The sequence below is a fragment of the Macaca mulatta genome, chromosome 3, assembly GCF_049350105.2.
Source record: "Macaca mulatta isolate MMU2019108-1 chromosome 3, T2T-MMU8v2.0, whole genome shotgun sequence".
Taxonomy (NCBI): domain Eukaryota; kingdom Metazoa; phylum Chordata; class Mammalia; order Primates; family Cercopithecidae; genus Macaca; species Macaca mulatta.
This window is the reverse complement of record NC_133408.1, coordinates 10,379,334-10,393,990: the sequence shown is the minus strand read 5'-3', so window position 1 is coordinate 10,393,990 and position 14,657 is coordinate 10,379,334. Positions and strand designations below refer to the sequence as shown.

Below are 14,657 nucleotides of genomic sequence, written 5' to 3'. Positions count from 1 at the left end.
CTGTAATCCTACCACTTTCGGAGGCCAAGGCAGGTGAATCACTTGAGTTCAGGAGTTCAAGACCAGCCTGGGCAATATAGCAAAACCTGATCTTTACAAAAAATACAAAAATTAGCCAGGCGTGGTGGTGTGTGCCTATAGTCCCAGCAACTTGGGAGGCTGAGGGAGGATCGTTTGAGCCTGGGAGACGAAGGCTGTGGTGAGCTGATATCGTGCCACTGCACTCCAGCCTGGGCGACAGAACGAGACCCTGTCTCAAAAAAAGGAGTATTGTTTATTGATTGTATAAGATGCGATACAATGAATACAAATCACTCAGCATTAGGAGGCTAATTAGGCAATATGAGGGGGAATGGCTTCATCAAGAGACCAATTTTCTCAGATTTTAGGTCAGTTTCGGGATATGTTTGGGATGACCCTTATATGGGTGACTTAGGTAGCTTTTTGATTGTTGTTACCAGTTTTCATTCATTCATTTTTTTTTTAAATAGCTGTATTGAGATAGAATTCACATACTTTATAATTCACCCATTTAAAGGATACAATTCAATAGTTTTTAGTATTTTCACTGATACATGCAATCATCACCACAGTCAATTTTAAAACATTTCATCACTTCAAAAGAGAAACCTTTTGATGGGTACAGCACACCAACATGGCACATGTATACATATGTAACCTACACGTTGTGCACGTGTACCCTAGAACTTGAAGTATAATTAAAAAAAAAAAAGGAAGAAAAGCATCCTGGCCCAACATTATGCACTTCCCTCTTTTACTTGTTGAATCCTAAAGAAACAAATGTCTCCTGTTCCTTTGTTTAAATGAAATGCCAAAACCATTACCCTTTCTCCTTTTTCACACTCTTCTGCCAGTTCTTAAAAAGTGACCATGAAAATGAGCACAATTATTTTTCCACACACAGGAGAAGACCACAAAGCTCATCCTAATAGTTGTTTCGTTTGTCAGTTATTTAAGTCACCCAAAGTACTTTCAGCATGACCTGAACTTCACCAAGCATGTCACCTCAGACAAGCCATCACAATGGTCCTTTTAGTTTTTGTCTCATATAGTCAACAACAAAACATTTAAAATATGACAAGAAGATAACATTAGGTAGAGTAAAAATAACATATAAAGCTTCAATTTCCTTTTGGCTGGGCGAGGTGGCTCACGCCTGTAATTCCAGCACTTTTAGGAGGCTGAGGCAGGTGGAGCACCTGAGGTCAGGAGTTCGAGACCAGCCTCACCAACATGACGAGACCCCATCTCTACTAAACATATAAAAAATTAGCTGGGCATGGTGGTGGGTGCCTGTAATCCCAGCTACTCGGGAGGCTGAGGCAGGAGAACTGCTTGAACCAGGGAGGCAGAGGTTACAGTGAGCTGAGATTGTGCCACTGTACTCCAGCCTGGGCAAGAAGAGCAAAACTCCATCTCAAACAAACAAAACCCCCCAAAACTTCAAGATAGCGTCTAGATAGCCAAGGCTGACCTAGTTGTTATTGGAGAACAAGCTCTTCAAAATTCTGATCCAAATAAAAGAAAACATTATTTCGTATTAGCCAAAGAAGTACACTGATTTAACCACATTGGCAGTGACATCCAAGCTCACAATAGGTTTTTGCTTTTGCATCTTCTCCAGGAAGGACAGATATTCAGCTCTCATTTGGAATCAGCCTGCGAAGAATTCCTATCAAGGTTCTCACTTGTCCTACTGCAGACACCTTTGGGGCCTATGCCCCAATTATTTCTCTCTTTTTCAAGGACCATCCCCCAGTGCAAGCGGGAAGCCAACCAGGGAACACAGTTGAGCCTATAATACAAACATCGAGGAGCTAGGATAGACAGACACATTTGGCCATAAGGACTGGGGAGCAGAGAAAGTTGATCTGTAGTGGGACATGAAATGAAACAGCTGTGGTTGGAGGAACAGAGATGAACAGCTGAGAGACCTGTTAGCTAGATATTAGGATGGTGCAAAAGTCATAGACGATTTTGCCACTAAAAGTAATGGCAAAATCTGCAATGACCTTTGCACCAACCTAACAGTTACTTGTTCGTTTGTATTTCTGATCCCAGCTGCCTTCCTGACATGGGTTGCATGAGAGACGCTTGCGTCTTTGAAACAACAACAAGAATAATACTTATATAATCACGTAACACTTGTTGAATCCTTCCTACGCACCATGTGCTGGTCTAAGTATTTTGCTCGTTTCATCCTCACAACAGCCCTGTGACGTAACTACCATTTTCATCACCATTTGACAGCTGAGGATACTGAAGTGCATGTGATTGATAACTTGCTCAACTCTCACAGGGGCCCCATGGGGATCAGTATCCGGGTCCCCAGGGCTCTGTGGGTGGCATCCAGGAGAGGTGGCCTTGTCAGAGGATGCTGAGGGAGAAGCAGGGACCACAGAGCTGTGTATTAGCCTGAGGGAGGTCCCCAGAGGTGGAACAAGGGCATGCCTCCAGGTAAATGAGCATTCCTCAAGTAAGCGTTAGTGTCACTGTTCTGTCCTCACTGCCACCCACTGTCCTCCCCATCAGTGGGCTGGAAAGGACAGGTCTGGAGCCAGAGAAGGGGTTTGTGGTTACAGCCTCTCCCTGCAGCAGGCCCAGGTGAGGGCCTCCTGGCCTGGGCCCTTGGGGTAGCAATGCTGTCCCTCCTGCCACAGCCTTTGCAAAGTTGTCCCCTCTTACCTGACAACTCTGAAGGCAGGCCTGAGCAGGTGGAGTGGCGGCCGAGGCGGGCGGCTGTCAGTTGCTGCAGGCGGCTCTGGGGAACAGTGCTGGGCATTCTTTCTTCCACAAAGCTGAGTGTGGTTGATTCCACCGAGGATGGCCAGGCAGCCTCATCATACCGGAAGGGGTGGTTGGAAATTTAGTGTCGAGCTGTCCAGGGCCATGAAGGTGGCGGTGGCCACACATTCAAAAGCTGAGGTGCCCTGGGGAAGAACAAACAGACAACTCACTAATCCACTTAAAACCCTGAGCTAGGCCAGGTGCAGTGGCTCACGCCTGGAATCCCAGCACTTTGGGAGGCCGAGGTGGGTGGATCAGTTGAGGTCAGGAGTTTGAGACCAGCCTGGCCAACATGGAGAAACCCTGTCTCTACTGAAAACACAAAAATTAGCCAGGCATGGTGGGGCACGCCTGTAATACCAGCTACTCGGGAGGCTGAGGCAGGAGAATCACTTGAACTTGGGAGGTGAAAGTTGCTGTGAGCCAAGATTGCACCACTGCACTCCAGCCTGGGCAACAAAGTGAGACTCTGTCTCAGAAAAACCAAATCAAAACAAAACCCTGAGCTGAAACCAACGCAGACTTACATTTCAAATAGTACGGAAACTGGCATGGGGCCAGGTTTGCCAGGCCACCTGCATAGTCTGTTTGCATGGGCCAGCTTGGGCCTGAGGTCTTCAGGTGGGTGACTATCTTGAGAATGGGCTGAGGACATCCTGAGACTTGCCTGGAAGGACCTGGCTGGGGACACGGACCACCCCGAGAGTCAGCCCCAGGGTCCTCCTCCCCCAGGGATGACCCAGCCTGTTTGCTTTTCTGAGTCAGTTTCCCTGTGACCGTCCCTTTTCCCTCTGCTCTGGGGGTGCAGTAGCCAGCCTTCTCTCTTCACAGCTGCCATCAGCCTCTGGTCTCTTGGGGACCGCTCCGCTCCACACCCAGAGCTGCCTGAGGAAGAGATTTGAGGCCCTTGCCCCTACTACCTTCTGTCCTGGACCAGATGCATCAGGCAGAACCATGTGCAATGCTGATATGTGACCACTTTGACCTATGAAAATGACTTTCCCATAGGTCAATTTAGATATAGTCTTTTTTCTTTTCTCTCTTTCTTATTTATTTATTTATTTACTTATTTATTTATTTTTTATGAGACAGTGTCTCGCTCTGCCACCCAGGCTGGAGCGCAGTGGTGTGATCCGGGTTCATTGTAATTTCTGCCTCCCAGGTTCAAGTAATTCTCCTGCCTCAGCCCCCCAAGTAGCTGAGACTACAGGCGCACACCACCACACCTGATTAATTTTTCTATTTTTGGTAGAGACAGGGTTTTGCCATGTTGCCCAGGCTGGTCTCGATTTCCTGAGCTCAAGCGATCTACCTGCCTCAGCCTCCCAAAGTGCTGGGATTACAGGCGTGAGTCACCGTGCCTGGCCTGGATATAGTCTTTTTTGTTTGAAATATCTTCCTACTAATTGTGATAGGAAAATAAACAGAAAGAAACAAAAATAAAAATAGTGGGCACACAGACTCTCTAGAGATGGTAAAGCATATTTTTTTTCTGTCTGGGCCTGCCTTTTCTGGGCCCTTTTATTAACAGGGAACTTTGTGGCTGGGCACGGTGGCTCATGCCTGTAATCTCAGCACTTTGGGAGGCGGAGGTGTGCAGATCACCTGAGGTCACGAGTTTAAGACCAGCCTGGCCAACATGGTGAAACCCCGTCTCTACTAAAAACACAAAAACTAGCTGGGTGTGGTGGCACACACCTGTAATCTCACTTACTTGGGAGGCTGAGGCAGGAGAATCGCTTGAACCCAGGAGGCAGAGGTTGCAGTGAGCCGAGAGCATGCCATTGCACTCCAGCCTAGGTGACAAGAGTGAAATTCCATCTCAAAAAAAAAAAAAAAAAAAAAAAAAAAATCGCATGATCATCTTGATAGATGCAGAAAAAGCATTAGACAAAATCCAGCACCCCTTTATGATTAAAACTCTCAGAAAAATCAGCATACGAGGGACATACCTCAATGTAATAAAGGCCATCCACAGCCCACATAGTACTGAATGGGAAAAAAGTTGAAAGCATTCCCTCTGAGAACTGGAACAAGACAAGGATGCCCACCCTCACCACTCCTCTTCAACATTGTAATGGAAGTCCTAGCCAGAGCAATCAGACAAGAGAAAGAAATAAAGGGCAGTCTGGGTGCGGTAGCTCACGCCAGTGATCCCAGCACTTTGGGAGGCCAAGGTAGGCGGATCACGAGGTCAGGAATTTGAGACCTGCCTGACCAACATGGTAAAACCCCTTATCTACTAAAAATACTAAAAATACCAAAATCAAGGGTATTTCTGAAATAGTCTATCGATCCACAGAGAGTGTGGTTGATGTGCTTCATTAGTGCCTTTTTTTTGAGACGGAGTTTTGCTCTTGTCACTGAGGCTGTAGAGCAATGGCGTGATCTTGGCTCACTGCAACCTCCGCCTCCTGGGTTCAAGTGATTCTCCTGCCTCAGCCTCCCCAGTAGCTGGGATTACAGGCACCCACCATCATGCCCAGCTAATTTTTGTATTTTTAGTAGAGACGGGGTTTTGCCATGCTGGTCAGGCTGGTCATGAGCCATTAGTGCCTTTCAATCACTAAGTTATTTGGTTCATGACATTGTCTTGATTAACCCAACAGAAAAAAATCTGATTTAGTCCGACACACGAACTACCACTCATCTCATTGGTGACAAGAAGCTCCTGATAAGGATGGGCTGAAGAGGTGAAAATGAGGGCAAGTTTTGGGATTTAACTTCACTGAAACCATTTTCTTTGAAGGACTGGATATCTGATCTGATGTCGTTTACTTCAGGTCTTTGAACAAATCATTACACAGGTATGTTTGGGAAGGAAGGAGTTAAGTCTGAAAAGTGCTTGATTCAGGATTTGTTTTGGAATCACTTATCTACTGGGTTGCTGACAGCAATAAACATTTTCTAAATACCTAAAGGAAAGAAAGTAGAGTATCACCCAGTGAGAAGGTGGCAGGTGAAACTTGGTTATTTCTTTATATTAGTTCAGCTGAATGTTAGAGTTAAAAAAAAACCCTACAACAAAACAAAACAGATACAAGTTACCTTTTAAATTTGTCATGCATCTGTCACTGGTGTGTGGTCCTTTATAGTCCAAGACGGCCTATGGAACATATTTATTTTGTAAAATAAAGTTCAAAAAGGCAAAGAGATCATCAACTTAGACCAAACATGCAATAACTCCTGTAAATGGATTGTCAGCAGGCATTGACATACATTCTCTATTTTGGCCAGGAAGAGGTGGAGTTATTCTCAAGGTTAAGTAAAGGTCATCTCTCTCTGCCATACTGCCACTCAGCAGTGATGGAAAAGCAAAGCCTGAAGTTGGGTACCGGGAAATTTCACTTGGGAGACGGATGGCCCAGTCTGTCTGTGCACTCAGGTCATCTCGGTTAGTTTTCCCATAATTGTACTAGATTAGCAGTCAAGTGAAATGCCAGATTCATCACTGATAGAATCTCTGTCCTGGGTTGACAGTCCTTTAATTTGTGTGCCTTTGTGGCCAGAGGCCATTATTTCTAATTGCCTTTTTGTCCTGTAGCAGTTCATCTATCTTTCACAGACACCAAATTTAATCTTCATGTTAGACAATGATGGGGAATTTGGGCTGAAGTCGTTATCAAATGAGTTTCATAAACTTTAGTAACCTCAGGGGAAAAAAAACTTAAAAAACTTACTAAAATTTGAAAATAGTAAACAATGGTGGCTTTCTAGTAATTTAAGGTTGTTACAGGATCTCCATATTGATAATTCAAAATATCTGGGTCAATGATTTGACTCCTAAATGTAAGAAAGAAAAGTTTATACTTCTTTTATTGTACCTACAGTTTAATTATAACACATCTGATGATTTCTGATAGGAATGTCTCAATTTTTTTTCTTCTTCACTCAACAACCATATATATATTGTAGCTGCCCTGAGTTAGGCACTGGGACCCAAGATGAATCAATCAAGTCCCTGTGAAGACAAATGAAACAGCCAAGTCTGCCTTTGGACCAGGGTGTGTACCATAGGGTACATTCAGAGAGAAATGGAAGCCCATCTGGGGGTGTGGGTGGGGTTAGGGAACATGCAGTGAGCAGCAGCGAGACTATGGGACAGGCTCTGTGAATACCAGGAGTTTCACCCACTCCACCTGATTCAGCCCTGGGGATAATGGAGAGAGGGGTCTCCATCTAACAGGTGAGGAAACAGAGGATTAGGGGGATTAGGATTAGTTTGGCTCTGTGTCCCCACCCAAATCTCATCTTGTAGCTCCCATAATTCCCATATGTGGGAGAGACCAGTGGGAAATAATTGAATCATGGAGGTGGGTCTTTCCCATGCTGTTCTCATGATAGTGAATTAATCTCATGAGATCTGATGGTTTTAAAAATGGGAGTTTCGATGCACAAGCTCTCTTTCTTCACCTGCTGCCATCCATGTAAGACCTGACTTGCTCCTCCTTGCTTTCCGCCATGATTGTGAGGCTTCCCCAGCCATGTGGAACTGTAAGTCCACTAACCCCTTTTCCTATACAAATAAAGGCTCAGGTATGTCTTTATCAACAGCATGAAAACTAACTATTACAGGGGGTGAACACTCCCATGGCCTCACACAGCAAGAAGGAAACACTTGAGACCCAGTGTCCAGATCTGTGAGTTGAGTTGGTCCAGCTGAGCTGGGGTGATGGGAAGCGGAACTGCACAAAGGTCCCAGTTGCCCAGATGACCAGGACAGAAAATGCTGAACTGTGAAACTATTTGGGGATTTGTCTCTTTTTTTTTTTTTTATGGAAAGGACTTTTCTGCACATCTGTTCACTTTCCTGCCCACGCCAGCAGCTCAGCGGCCCCATTTTTCGGGTGAACGTTGCAGGCATGGTATAAAACCCATTCCATTTCCCGCATTGACTTTGCACAGGCCCCATGGTCTCTTTTCTCTCAGATTCTTCACATGGCTGTCGTGAAGAGGGGTGGAAGAGAAGTTTACATTCCAACCTTCAGAGACAAGGCAGCCAAATTATGCCAAGGCCCTCTGTCCCTCCATCTGTCCATCCGACTGTCCATCCATTAGAGCCAGGGCAAGCAGCATAGGGCTCTGGGTGGACAGCCCCCAAGATACGCTTTACCTCCACTGCCACTTTCTCTGCCTGGGTTACTCATTCATTGGGCAGGTATTTATCGAGGGCCCTTCTGCCTACCAGGCACTGAGCCAGGCCTTGGGAATGAGCTGACCAAATAGGCAGCGTCCCTGGCATGGTGTGGCTTGCACAAAAGGGTACATGGGAAATAAGTTGTGAGCACTATTGTGGAGGATAGGCCTAAGGAAGGAAGCTCAGTGTGAAGGGAGAGGGGAAGGAGGGTAGAGGAGGAGGACGGGAGTTCGAGGCAGAAGAAACAGCAGATATGGGCCCTGAGTGGGAGGGGCAGGCCCTTCTGATAACTCAAAAGGAGCCGGGTGTGGCAGGTACTGGCCCACAGCCCTGTATAAGATGCCCAGACACGCTTCCTCTCTCTTTTTTTTTTTTTTTTTTGAGACGGAGTCTCGCTCTGTCTCCCAGGCTGGAGTGCAGTGGCCGGATCTCAGCTCACTGCAAGCTCCGCCTCCCGGGTTCAGGCCATTCTCCTGCCTCAGCCTCCCGAGTAGCTGGGACTACAGGCGCCCGCCACCTCGCCCGGCTAGTTTTTTGTATTTTTTTAGTAGAGACAGGGTTTCACCGTGTTAGCCAGGATGGTCTCGATCTCCCGACCTCGTGATCCGCCCGTCTCGGCCTCCCAAAGTGCTGGGATTACAGGCTTGAGCCACCGCGCCCGGCCGACACGCTTCCTCTCTTTGAGGTGCTTAGACAAGAGGCCTGTTACAGTCATACTGCTGAGGACAATTACAGAGACTGACATACGTAGATACAGAACCAGGTATGTGTTTGAGTATCACAGATGACAGAGAGAGAAATGATGAGGCACAGTCATGCATCACTGAATAACGGGGATATGGTCTGAGAAATGTGTCATCAGGCGATTTCGTCACTGTGTGAACATCACAGAGTGACCTACACAAACCTAGATGGCATAGCCTCCTCACACCTAGGCTGCACGGTACAACCTCAGGCTCCGAGGCTACAAGCCGACACAGCGTGTTACCGCATGAATGCTGCAGGTAGTGGTGACACAGTGGTGTTTGTGTATCTAAACAAATCTAAAGATAGAAACGGTACAGTAGAGGCACGGTGGCTCACGCCTGTAATCCCAGCACTTGCAGAGGCTGAGGCGGGCGAATCCCTGAGCTCTGGAGTTTCATAATAGCCTGGGTAACACAGCAAAACCCCACCTCTACTAAAAATTAAAAAACAAAAAAAACCCACAAAAAACTAGCTGGGCGTGGTGGCACACACCTAAACTCCCAGCTACTCAGGAGGCTGAGGCAGGAGGATTGCTTGAGCCCAGGAAGTTGAGGCTGCAGTGAGCAGTGATCCCACTGCACTCACGCCTAGGTGACAGAGTGATACCCTGTCTCAAATTATCCAGTCTTAGGTAGTTTTATTTTTTTTTGAGGTGGAGTTTCGCTCTGTCACCCAGGCTGGAGTGCAGTGGTGCAATCTTGGCTCACTGCAAACTCTGCCTCCCGGGTTCAAGCGATTCTCCTGCCTCAGCCTCCTGAGTAGCTGAGATTACAGGCATGCACCACCATGCCCAGCTAATTTTTGTATTATCAGTAGAGACGGGGTTTCACCATGTTGGTCAGGCTGGTCTCGAACTCCTGACATTGTGATCCATCCACTTTGGCCTCCCAAAGTGCTGGGATTACAGGCATAAGCCACCGCGCCTGGCTTTAGGTAGTTCTTTATAGCAACGCGGGAACATGTCCTTAGAGGAGAGAGGTCATGGGAGGTTTGATGTATACTGAAGGGGAGCACCCACAGGATCACTGAGGCAGGCAGTGGGGAGATGCAGCCACAAGCCAAGGAATGCGGCATGAGGCTGGACAAGGCCAGGCAGCGTCCCCCTCCCACCTCTGGAGGGAGCTTGGCCCTGCTGAGGCCTTGATGGCCCTGAAGCTCACCTCAGTCTTGTGACCTCCAGGACAGCGAGATAATCCATTTCCATTGTTTGAAGCCACTAAGTTTGAGGTGATTTGTTACTGCAGCCCCAGGAAATAAATACAATGATGGACAGGAATCGGTGGAGATGAAGCACCAGAGTGGGGACCACCGTGAGGAAAAGTGTAGGGTACAGTAGCGATAACCATTACTCAAGGCCTGATTGTGGCCCAAGCACGGTTTTAAGCATTTTATACACTTCCTGTTTCCCAGTAGCCTATACAATAAGTGATGTTTACAGAGAGGTAATGTAACCTGCCCAAGGTCACACTGGCAGAAGTAGTATAGCTGGGACTTGAACTCAGTTCTAATAGATTCCCAAAACCCATGCTCTTTTTACTTTGCTCCTTGGAGGTTGGCCACTTAAGTGCCATTTATTTACTTATTCACTATTTATTTATTTGAATAAAAATACTGAGTTTTTATTCACTATTTGAATAAAAATACTGAGTTTTGTTAGTATTCCAATTTGCAAATTAGAACTACATACCATTCCTTTACTTAATTTCTTAGCAACAGTGGGACAAGTGGGAATTACTGAGCCACTTTCTGGCATCTGGCTCACTTTTTGTTGCTCTATTCTGGGCCACCACATGCCTTGTTAAAAATGGGGAACTCTTTCAAAGGCAGATGGGGAGAACAAACACAGAGACGCCAGAAGCCTCTGCCACAGGGCGTGTGCCCAACCCCAGCAGTGATGGCTGCTGATCCTGAAACTGGGACAGGTGGACAGAGACCAATACAGTGGGTGTGCAGCACCCATGGAGGAGGGCCTTGAATAGAGAGTTGGTTGAGACACAGTCCGCTGGACACAGAGCTCCAAGCCCTGTGAGCCTTTGGCAGTTTGTGAGGGAGAGGAGAGAGGAGGTGGAACCATGGGCCTCGATAAGGCACAATGGCAGTGACAACAAATACCATAGATTAAAAACCAGTATCCTCTTCCATTTTCTTTGATAGAATAAGCATAAGCAACCCAAAGGAGGGTCAGGAAATCCCACAATAAATGACTCTGAAATGTCTGTTAATAATGAACTGTGGAAAATCAAAGCATATTTAGTTAGATTAGAAAAAATGGAACACCATTACATTTTGTATACTCCAAATTTGGGGAACAATACATAAGGGTACATGGGTAATCCCCAATGTTGGTGTTATAAGGAGTAAATTGATAGAATCCTTTTGGACATCAGTCTGATGTTTTATATTAAGTGTCTTAGTCTGTTTTGTACTAGTATTATTTGTATTAGTCTGTTCTTACACTGCTATAAAGATACTACCTGAGACTGGGTAATTTATAAACAACAGGTTTAACTGACTCACAGTTCCACATGGCTGGGGAGGCCTCAGGAAACTTACAATAATGGCAGAAGGTGAAGGGGAAGCAAGGCATATCTTACATACCGGCAGGAGAAAGAGATAGAGTGCAGGGGAAACTACCACATTTAAACCATCAGATCTCGTGAGGACTCCCTCACTAGCAAGAGAACAGCTTTGGGGAAACCACCCCCATGATCCAGTCACCTCCCACCAGGACCCTCCCTCAACATGTTTTACAATCCGAGATGAGATTTAGATGGGGACACAGAGCTGAACCATATCAACATTCAAGCTCTTTGACCCTGTAGTAATTCCAGTACAAGAAGCCTAGCCCAAGGACACAATTTCATAAAGTTTAACCACAAAAGATGTTTGTTGTACTCACTGTTTAATATAGGGGAAAACAGGAGACAATGAAAGTGGCTAGTATCTGGGAGCCATACATCAACAACTGTAACACTTCTGCCTTTTTGGGGTAGCAGTGAGGAAGCCACTTCTGCCACTGTCTTCCCTATATTCTTTTTTTTTTTTTTTTTTGAGATGGAGTTTCACTCTTGTTGCCCAGACTGGAGTGCAATGGAGCGATCTCGGCTCACTGCAACCTCCACCTCCCGGGTTCAAGTGATTCTCCTGCCTCAGCCTCCCGAGTAGCTGGAATTACAGGAGCCCGCCACCATGCCCAGCTAATTTTTGTATTTTTAGTAGAGACAGGGTTTCTCCATGTTCGTCAGGCTGGTCTCGAACCCCTGACCTCAGGTGATCCACCTGCCTCGGCTTCCCAAATTGGTGAGATTACAGGTGTGAGCCATCACGCCCAGCCCCCTATATTCTTTACACCCTTGGGAAGAGCTGTGACTTATCCGATGGGTGAAAATGAGCCAAGAGTGACTGCATGGGGTTGTCTGCTGTCCGCCTGGCCCTGCCACCTCCTGAGCATGCAGCTGGTCAGGCCCCGTCTCTAGGTCTGCAGGCCCAGTCCTCCTTACATCAGTCCCCAAGTCTAGATTTAGGGAAGAAAGCATGATTTTGGCTTTAGGCTTATGCAGCACTTGAAAATCTGGCTCCATCAGTAATAAGGCAGATGCTGTATTTTAATTCTTGTCAGGTGCGTAAGTCCTTCACAGAAGGGTGGTGAGGAGTGAGTGATTGAACTTTCCCCAGGATATGCCCACTCATGGTGCATTCACTGAGAACATTCAAAAGAGGTTGCCTTAGAAACCAAAGTATCACATGGAGAGATGGGCCTCTTGGGGCAGCCGCAGCAGCTGACGCAGGCTGACTCACAACCGCTTCTAATATGCCAGGCTTTGTGTAAACAGGCTTTATGACACAAGTGGGCTGATTACAGTGCAAATGGAGTGTGACATCTGAGTCACTGTGAGGCTCTAGCTGGCTTCTTCCAGCCCTGGCCATAGGGTCCCCTGTGACTGTAACCTACACAAGCAGAGCTTGGGCATGCTGGATTTGCAGAAATAACCTTAGGCAGGTATTGAATTATTGGACGATATTTTCCCCTGCATTATGTGAAAATATGAATCTTGGTGCACAAATGTACTTGTTCAAGAATTGTATTTTCCACAGTGCCATCATTTCTGACTCTGCGACTCCTTTGGTCCCTAATTGAGATTTCCATTGCATTTCTGACCTCTGAGACTTAAGTGGTGATAAGGCATACAGAGGAAAAGAATATCTGGTCCTTAGTCATAGGTCCAGATAGGTAATCGCTGAAACATCCACTGTGCTTGTCCATGTGGCCCTGTTCAGATTTAGTGGCTATCTCAATGTGCAGTTCTTTGAAAACTAAACTCTGTTATGACAAGCCATTGACATTTTAGGGTTTTTATTTATTTATTTATTTATTTAACCACGGAATGACAAACTCTCCTGACTAGAAAAGGTGGGATAAGTACATTTCTTCCCACCCCAAAGTAGTAAATAGCACCACCATTAACCTAATTGTGTTAAACTGAGTGAGACCCATGAAAACTGCCACAGCCTGACCTGTACCCCAGCAAGATGAATCAAGAAGAATCTCTGTTTCCTCTTCCGTTTTCTGTCTTCCTTTCCCCATGTCCCATCAAGTCTGTTCTAGTTACTGGCTGGTGGGTCTGTACTATGCAATGTACTGGGTTCCAGGACTATTGCTGTAGGAGTTGATTTATTTGAGTTTTCAAAGTTCTATGTGGATGGGACTGTTAATATGACATTTTTGTATATCCTACTGAATCTTTAAAAAAGTGAGAGATGCAAGAAATTTTGGGTTGGGTCAATGTGCTTAAGGATGACTCCCATTCTTATGACAGCCTAGGCAGCAGCTTCTCGAGGAAACCCAGGCATCTGATTGAGATCATTTTAACTAAAACAGGGCAGGTCAAGAAATTAGGGAGAGCAGAATTTTGGATTTAAATTATGTAGGCTTTTCATCAGGTGATTTCATACTTGGGCTTTTACTTCTCCCTGGGAGTTGAATCACTGGAGGATGTTTTGTTAGTATATGGAAATTTTTGTATTATTGACACTTTCTATTTGGAGTATTTTAAGCTATTATTGGGGCTCATTGCAAAACAGTATCTTTCAAACTTTTTTCTTAAATTAGGACATGCATTATACATCATGGCAGAAGCGCCATTTTTACAAAAAAAAAAACCACAACTCACAGCCTGGGCAACATAGGGAGACCCTGTCACAACAAAATAAATAAATAAATAAAAGATTAGCTAGGCATAGTGGTGCATGCCTCTGGTCATGGCTACTCAGGAGGTTAAGATGGGAGGATTGCTTCAGCCTGGGAGTTCAAGGTGCAGTGAGCCATGATGGCACCACTGCATTCCAGCTTGGGCAACAGGGTAAGACCCTGTCTCAAAAAAACCAAAAACAAAAAACATCTCAGCTGGAGTTCTGAAAGCAGAGGCTGGGACACAGGCTTGTGTGCAGGCAGTTTACTGGGAAAGTGACCACAGAGAGCAGGGCAAAGTAGCAGAGGGTACAAAACACAGCAGACAGACAAGCACGTGGGCTGAGTCCACCACCATCGTGGCAACTGCAGCTCAATCCCACGAGACCTTCTGAGGAGCTCATGGAATGCAGCGCAGAACTGTCTCCTTGGGGCTGAAAGGCAGATGTGTACATCCACTGACACTTGTCCCAGGTTGGGCTCCAGGCTGGTCCCATGGGTGTTAACCCCCTCTCCTTCCAGAGTGTACTATAAGGGGTACCTACGTGGATTTGGTTAAATTCGCATGAACTGTTTGGGGCATCAGTGGCTGGAGTAAGAGGTGAACAGAGAGGGTCTGAAGTGGTTGCAAGAGATGTTCAGTCAAAATATTTACCCTTACCGAGTGCAATGCACTGACATATTCTACTCTAGTTCATCACACACACACTAGTGGAGGCCCACTAACCAGTGGTTCCCAAAGTCCGGGGGTCCCAAGACCATATTTCGGGGGCCTAT

At 46.1% G+C, this 14,657-nt stretch overlaps 1 long non-coding RNA gene and 1 other non-coding gene across 2 annotated transcripts; both read right to left on the bottom strand.

The window, feature by feature from the left end:
* Positions 1 to 257: 257 nt before the first annotated feature.
* LOC106997250 (uncharacterized) lies at positions 258 to 7,036 on the bottom strand. Its single transcript, XR_001443387.3, has 3 exons — positions 6,489 to 7,036; positions 5,857 to 5,914; positions 258 to 2,951 (listed from the first exon to the last, which is right to left on the bottom strand). It is a non-coding gene; the product is annotated as an uncharacterized LOC106997250 (long non-coding RNA).
* Positions 1,980 to 2,037, bottom strand: MIR548I (microRNA mir-548i). The gene has a single exon (NR_130439.1). It is a non-coding gene; the product is annotated as a microRNA mir-548i (primary transcript).
* Positions 7,037 to 14,657: the final 7,621 nt, after the last annotated feature.